Below are 7,612 nucleotides of genomic sequence, written 5' to 3'. Positions count from 1 at the left end.
ATCCATAGGATCTTTGAAAGCACAACTATCCTCTATGGGTATAGTGGTGCGTTTGTTTAAAGTGGAAACCGCTCCCTCGACCTTGGGGACTGTCTGCCATAAGTCCTTTCTGGGGTCGACCATAGGAAACAATTTTTTAAATATGGGGGGAGGGACGAAAGGAATACCGGGCCTTTCCCATTCTTTATTAACAATGTCCGCCACCCGCTTGGGTATAGGAAAAGCTTCTGGGAGCCCCGGCACCTCTAGGAACTTGTCCATTTTACATAGTTTCTCTGGGATGACCAACTTGTCACAATCATCCAGAGTGGATAATACCTCCTTAAGCAGAATGCGGAGATGTTCCAACTTAAATTTAAATGTAATCACATCAGGTTCAGCATGTTGAGAAATGTTCCCTGAATCAGTAATTTCTCCCTCAGACAAAACCTCCCTGGCCCCATCAGACTGGGTTAGGGGCCCTTCAGAAACATTATTATCAGCGTCGTCATGCTCTTCAGTATCTAAAACAGAGCAGTCGCGCTTACGCTGATAAGTGTTCATTTTGGCTAAAATGTTTTTGACAGAATTATCCATTACAGCCGTTAATTGTTGCATAGTAAGGAGTATTGGCGCGCTAGATGTACTAGGGGCCTCCTGAGTGGGCAAGACTCGTGTAGACGAAGGAGGGAATGATGCAGTACCATGCTTACTCCCCTCACTTGAGGAATCATCTTGGGCATCATTGTCATTGTCACATAAATCACATTTATTTAAATGAATAGGAATTCTGGCTTCCCCACATTCAGAACACAGTCTATCTGGTAGTTCAGACATGTTAAACAGGCATAAACTTGATAACAAAGTACAAAAAACGTTTTAAAATAAAACCGTTACTGTCACTTTAAATTTTAAACTGAACACACTTTATTACTGCAATTGCGAAAAAACATGAAGGAATTGTTCAAAATTCACCAAATTTTCACCACAGTGTCTTAAAGCCTTAAAAGTATTGCACACCAAATTTGGAAGCTTTAACCCTTAAAATAACGGAACCGGAGCCGTTTTGAACTTTAACCCCTTTACAGTCCCTGGTATCTGCTTTGCTGAGACCCAACCAAGCCCAAGGGGAATACGATACCAAATGACGCCTTCAGAAGTCTTTTCTAAGTATCAGAGCTCCTCTCACATGCGACTGCATGCCATGCCTCTCAAAAACAAGTGCGCAACACCGGCGCGAAAATGAGGCTCTGCCTATGCTTTGGGAAAGCCCCTAAAGAATAAGGTGTCTAAAACAGTGCCTGCCGATATTATTATATCAAAATACCCAAATAAAATGATTCCTCAAGGCTAAATATGTGTTAATAATGAATCGATTTAGCCCAGAAAAAGTCTACAGTCTTAATAAGCCCTTGTGAAGCCCTTATTTACGATCGTAATAAACATGGCTTACCGGATCCCATAGGGAAGATGACAGCTTCCAGCATTACATCGTCTTGTTAGAATGTGTCATACCTCAAGCAGCAAGAGACTGCTCACTGTTCCCCCAACTGAAGTTAATTGCTCTCAACAGTCCTGTGTGGAACAGCCATGGATTTTAGTGACGGTTGCTAAAATCATTTTCCTCATACAAACAGAAATCTTCATCTCTTTTCTGTTTCTGAGTAAATAGTACATACCAGCACTATTTCAAAATAACAAACTCTTGATTGAATAATAAAAACTACAGTTAAACACTAAAAAACTCTAAGCCATCTCCGTGGAGATGTTGCCTGTACAACGGCAAAGAGAATGACTGGGGTAGGCGGAGCCTAGGAGGGATCATGTGACCAGCTTTGCTGGGCTCTTTGCCATTTCCTGTTGGGGAAGAGAATATCCCACAAGTAAGGATGACGCCGTGGACCGGACACACCTATGTTGGAGAAAACCCCTTTATTACCCATTTCCCAGTTTTGCATAACCAACAGTTATAAATACACTTTTTACCTCTGTGATTACCTTGTATCTAAGCCTCTGCAAACTGCCCCCTTATTTCCGTTCTTTTGACAGACATCCATTTTAGCCAATCAGAGCTGGCTTCCATGAACTGCACGTGCGTGAGCACAGTGTTATCTATATGACACACATGAACCAACACCCTCTAGTGGGGAAAAACTGTCAAAACGCCCTGAGAGAAGAGGCGGCCTTCAAGGGCTTAGAAATTAGCATATGAACCTCCTAGGTTTAGCTTTCAACTAAGAATACCAAAAGAACAAAGCAAAATTGGTGATAAAAGTAAATTGGAAAATTGTTTAAAATTACATTCTCTATCTGAATCATGAAAGTTTATTTTGGACTACACTGTTCCTTTAAGGTCAATGAAGAAGAAAAAAAGTCCCCATTATCTGTGCATGATACAAATAACTAATGTAATAAGCAAATACAATAAAAAAAAAAAACAACAACAAGCAAAGGAAAATAGGACAATTATCTTAAAGGCACAGTCAACACCAGAATATTTGTTGTTTAAAAAGATAGATAATCCCTTTATTACCCATTCCCCAGTTTTGCATAACCAACCGTTATATTAATATACTTTTTACCTCTGTGATTAACTTGTATCTAAGCGTCTTTTGACAGCCCCCTGATCACATGACATTTTATTTATTGACATTCATTTTAGCCAATTAGTGCAGTGTCTGCCACAAGCCACGGGCGTGATCACAATGTTATCTATATGGCTCATATGAACTAGCTCTCCCCTGTTGTGAAAAGCAAATAAAAAAGCTTGTGATAAGAGGCGGCCTTCAAGGGCTTAGAAATTATCATATGAGCCTTCCTATGTTTAGCTTTCAACTAAGAATACCAAGAGAACAAAGCAAAACTGATGATATAAGTAAATTGGAAAGTTGTTTAAAATTACATGCCATGGGGGGTCGTGTCTAAGCTGCGACCATGATCGTGTGCTAAACTCAGAGGTTCCTATTGCAATCTAATTTCATCTGTTGATTATCATACAACTACTTAGCCATCCTGCTCTATAACTTTGAATGTTAACAAAGGAGATGATCTGGAGTCGACTGATATCATTATCCTGGAGATTCTACTATCAAAAGATCCAATCCGACCAAAGGCCTGAATCACCTTGCTATATCCCCCCCCCCCCCCCCCCCCCCCCCAGACGGCTTGGACATTTGCTGTGTAAAGCTATCTCTATACAGATCCAAGATGAAGGAGTCTTACCTAAGTATATCTATTATACTAGAGGAATTGGAGCGCAAAGCTGTAAGGAGGTTCAATGATCTCACGACAATTATCAGAAGCACATTCCTGCAAAAGGAAGTGTGCCAACCTACCAGCCATGAAACTGATACTGCAAAGTAGACAGAAAGCATGCTCATCATGAAGCAGCCTATATTACCGGCGAAGAAGAGGCTTGTTGGGGCTTTGGAATATTTGACAAAAAATGGCATTGATGACAAAACTGACCGGTACTGTGCCGACAGCTTCCCATCACTGGCTGAAGTTTAATCGCTGAAGAATCGGATCATTACTGCCTTTGATGAAGAGCCTTGCCCGATCTATAACCGTCACAATCCATGGTGCTCGACTCCTCCCGCCCTGCGCTCCAGTGATACTCTGAGACTCAATCTCCTACTCCTGGGCTTGTACCGGGAGGTGCGGCCGACTCCCACGGGCGAGCTTATTTTACCTGTTGCTGAGGGACGACTGGAGTGGAAGGTGAGAGGTTTGGTAACCGAACTCCTACTCCCCTACGAGTTGAATGACCTATTTAGCGGGCTTGTCTTTTGCCGATATGCCCAGACAGACTTTAGAGCTGGTGTAGGTTAAAGAAAATATTTACCTACTTTAGAGAATTCTTTCCTCTATACATCCAGAACAGAGTTTCAGTACATGTTCGGGACTTTAGTTGAAGTTTGCCAATGCTTGTTGTCTGTTTCCATTTAGTTTATTGGGACTTTTGTGTTTCCCAGTAGCCTGTAGATATCTAACTACTCTGTCATTGCATAAAAATGACTAGTTCAATTGCCATTAATAGCCGTGTTTAAGAATCCTAGCTCAAATATCCCTATGTACTGGGCAAACAGTTTTTATACTATGCATTATAATTTTGTAATTACACTCTCACAATAATCTGCTCCATCAAGTTTCAATTTATATGTATCAGATAATTTTAATGTGGTACTAATTTGTGCAGGGGGTTGGTATGTATATTAACATTATGGGACCCTGTATCTTTCTTTACATACTCTGATGCTCTGAACTATATAAACATTAGATACAGCTGACTGCCTTCCACTTACTAGCTAATAGGCTTAACCAAATACCCCACATTCTTCATCATAAAAGCAAGCATAGGTCACCTCAATAGAGCTTATGTATATACTGACATACACCTGTAGAACTATCCAACTATGTGGGCGACACATTCAAACGGCTTTATAGACCCATAGCAAGTTTCCTCGCCTTGTCACACTAAGCTAGTTTACTTTGCCATGTCACAACTCCCTCCAGATTAAGCATATCTATATAGTATCAATACCCACAATACCCATCTAGTAACACTTTCTGAGTTCTTAAGCAAGTCTACATTTCACTGTTAGTGCTCAGAGTATAACTCAGAACTTGCTAATGTCTGTTATGGGTTTATATTTAATGCGTTCAGACTTTTGTGTCGTACAGTAGCCTGTAGATACCTAACTACTCTGTTATCGTATAAATATAATTAGTTATGTCACCATTAACAACCATGTAATCTTAGGTTAAGAAACCCTATGTACTGTGCAAACAATATTTTTTTTTTATTTTTATTTCTACTAAGCTAATTATTACGCTACTGTTAATGTTCGATTTACTCTCATAATAATCTGCCTCATCAAGTTTCAATTTGCATATTTAGGATAATCTTAATGAGATTTCCAACAACCTGTGGTACTAATCTTTATAAGGAGATAACTTGAGGTATAGTTGATATGCATGTTAATGGGGTAGGCCCCCCTATAGCACCCTCTCTATATTTTTGATGCTTGGAACTATGCAAACAATAGTTACTGCAACCTACCTCGCATCCACTAGCTAATTGGCTTAATTAAATATTCCACATTCATCACCACTAAAACAGGCATGGGTCTCTTAATCAAGCTTATTTATATACTAGAACACCTCTGTAGAATTTACCAACTGTACGGGTGACATACCCAAGAGACTACATGGACCCATGGCAAGTTTTGTCATATTTAGCTAGTTTATTCCGCCTTGTCACAATTCCCTCCCAATTAAGCATATTCTTATAGTTTCTCCGATATCTAAACCCTCCATACCCCTCTAGTAACACCTTCTTGGATCTTAAGTAAGTTTATATCTTACTATTAACATTTAGAGTATACATCTTAAGCGGTGTTTATCTGCTGCTAAACTTAAACCCCTTATGTGCTTTTGGGCACAATAGGGCCATTGATATGACTATCATAATTTATCGTTCTGTCCTATATCAATTAGTCCACAAGAGAATGGATAATTAGTCATCTATGAAAGCGGTTAAAAATATAAAAGTGAGGTTTCAGAGGCACATACTATATTATTTACCTGGAATTCCACTTATTCTGCCATCTTCTCACTATTGTATTATGTTCTATGTGAAATATCTTACTTATTTGTGTTTGTCTATAACCACGCAAAACCTCAATAAAAAACGTATTAAAAAAATAAAAAATAAATACATGCCATATTTGAAACATGAAAGTTTTTTTTGACTGGACTGTCCCTTTAATTAAAAAATTGGTTTCCAACAACCTGCACCAGATGTAGCATAAAAAAAAAAAAAAAAGGAAGGACGACGGGTGAGGTAAGGGAAAATTAAAGACAAGGGAGAAATGACTATGGTGAACATCTACTATTTGTAGGAATCCCTATATACTATCCCACTATTTGCTATTCTCTGAGACTATTATAATCTAGGTATAAAAAAAAAAAAAAGTTTAGAGCCTTGGCTTGAAGTGAAACTACAGGACAGTGCTGCCATCTAGTGCTCTTGCTAATGTATAACAAATTGCGATCTGAGACTACTAGATAAAGCTCTCTTCTCCATGCCCTAATTTGCCAGGGAACAAACTTTAGAAAAGTCACAAAGTAAACTAGAGTAAAGGATAGTAAGGGGTCTGAAAAATCTATGAGGGACTCTCATAGAATGCTTCGGAAAACCCCATGCTTAAAACAAAAAAAAAAACGTAGCAAATTGATACATTCAAATCAGAACCGATTCAGAACAGAATCCTATACATGATTATGCTTTCTTCTTCTTTTGCTTTCCTCTTTTATTCCATTTTTTATGGTTTTCTATTTGGTTAAAAAAAAGGCTAAAAGGCAATATATAGCTAGGCCCAAAGAACTAAAGCTCTGTCGAGATTATCCAAGAAATCTTGTCAGTAATGCAAGGTCCCTCAAAGAGTCTTAGCAAGGCAAATTTTAGTTTGTGAGTTGTTTCTTGATATCAGGGTTCATCAATAGCATCACCAGTGACAACACCCATGACCTCATACAGCCAAACTATATATATATATCCTGCATGTCTGTTTGAGGACGTTGCTTTCAAACATTGTACAATATGGTAGCAAATAATTTCTGTGTATATGTGAAAAAACAATGCTTTGTTCCAAGACTTTTGGGGTACTTGTAAATATGTCATTCAAATCAAGAATCTGGATAGCGATTGCAAAAACAGGACAGGCACTTTTTTAGTATAGTGCTATTTTTGCACAAATAAATATAAGTGCTGAATGTAATCTCGTCTACAACAACAACGGCAACTATTAACATGCCAATAACTATCGACAATAGATTGTAATTAATCTCAGGATGTTAAACCTGTTTTTTACTTCAACAAAATTAGCAAAAAAAAGTATATAAAAAACAAAACAAAAACAACTCATTTCATATTGTGAGAGAACAGTGATACACAGGGCTGGCGCTCCCACTAGGCAAGCTAGGCAGCCACCTAAGGCGCAGCAGCTGCAGCCGACCCTGTGTACAGTCTTACAGAATTTTTTTTTATATATAAGCTTTGCTTAGTTAGCGCGATCGTGTGTGCCACTCCGAAGTCTCCTCCTCCTTTAATTTATCATCTACAGGTATACCCCGCTCATACAGCGGGTTAGGGACCGGAGCCCCGCTGTAAAGTGAAAACCGCCTTAAACTGAAACATGGCAGTTTTAGCTTTCTTTTCAGTGTTTAAAATCTTAAAAACATGTTTGAACTAAGATATATTAGGTGTGCAATAGTGCTACGTTTAGTTTAACACTAGCACAGCAAGTATTCAATAAATACTGTACCTGTAAAATAGTGACAATTACTGTAGTACAATTTGCCAGACTATAGCACTGAGACACAGATTGCACTGCAATGCAGTTAACAGAGTGAAAACTAAGCATAACAAAATGGTGCCAGTCACTTTTCTCGCAATCTCATAAAGATTTACAGCACTGTTTCAAAATCCTTGGAGGTTAAACTTCAGCTCCACAAAGCGCTGTATTAGCGAATCGCTGTAAAGTGAAGCTCTGTAAAGAGAGGTATACCTGTATCTTGATCTCGTATTGCGCGGTCAGGCAGCGACGTCAGCACCCTCGACGTCACCATC

Source organism: Bombina bombina, unplaced genomic scaffold, assembly GCF_027579735.1.
Source record: "Bombina bombina isolate aBomBom1 unplaced genomic scaffold, aBomBom1.pri scaffold_483, whole genome shotgun sequence".
NCBI lineage: Eukaryota > Metazoa > Chordata > Amphibia > Anura > Bombinatoridae > Bombina > Bombina bombina.
Note: the sequence above shows the minus strand (reverse complement) of the source record.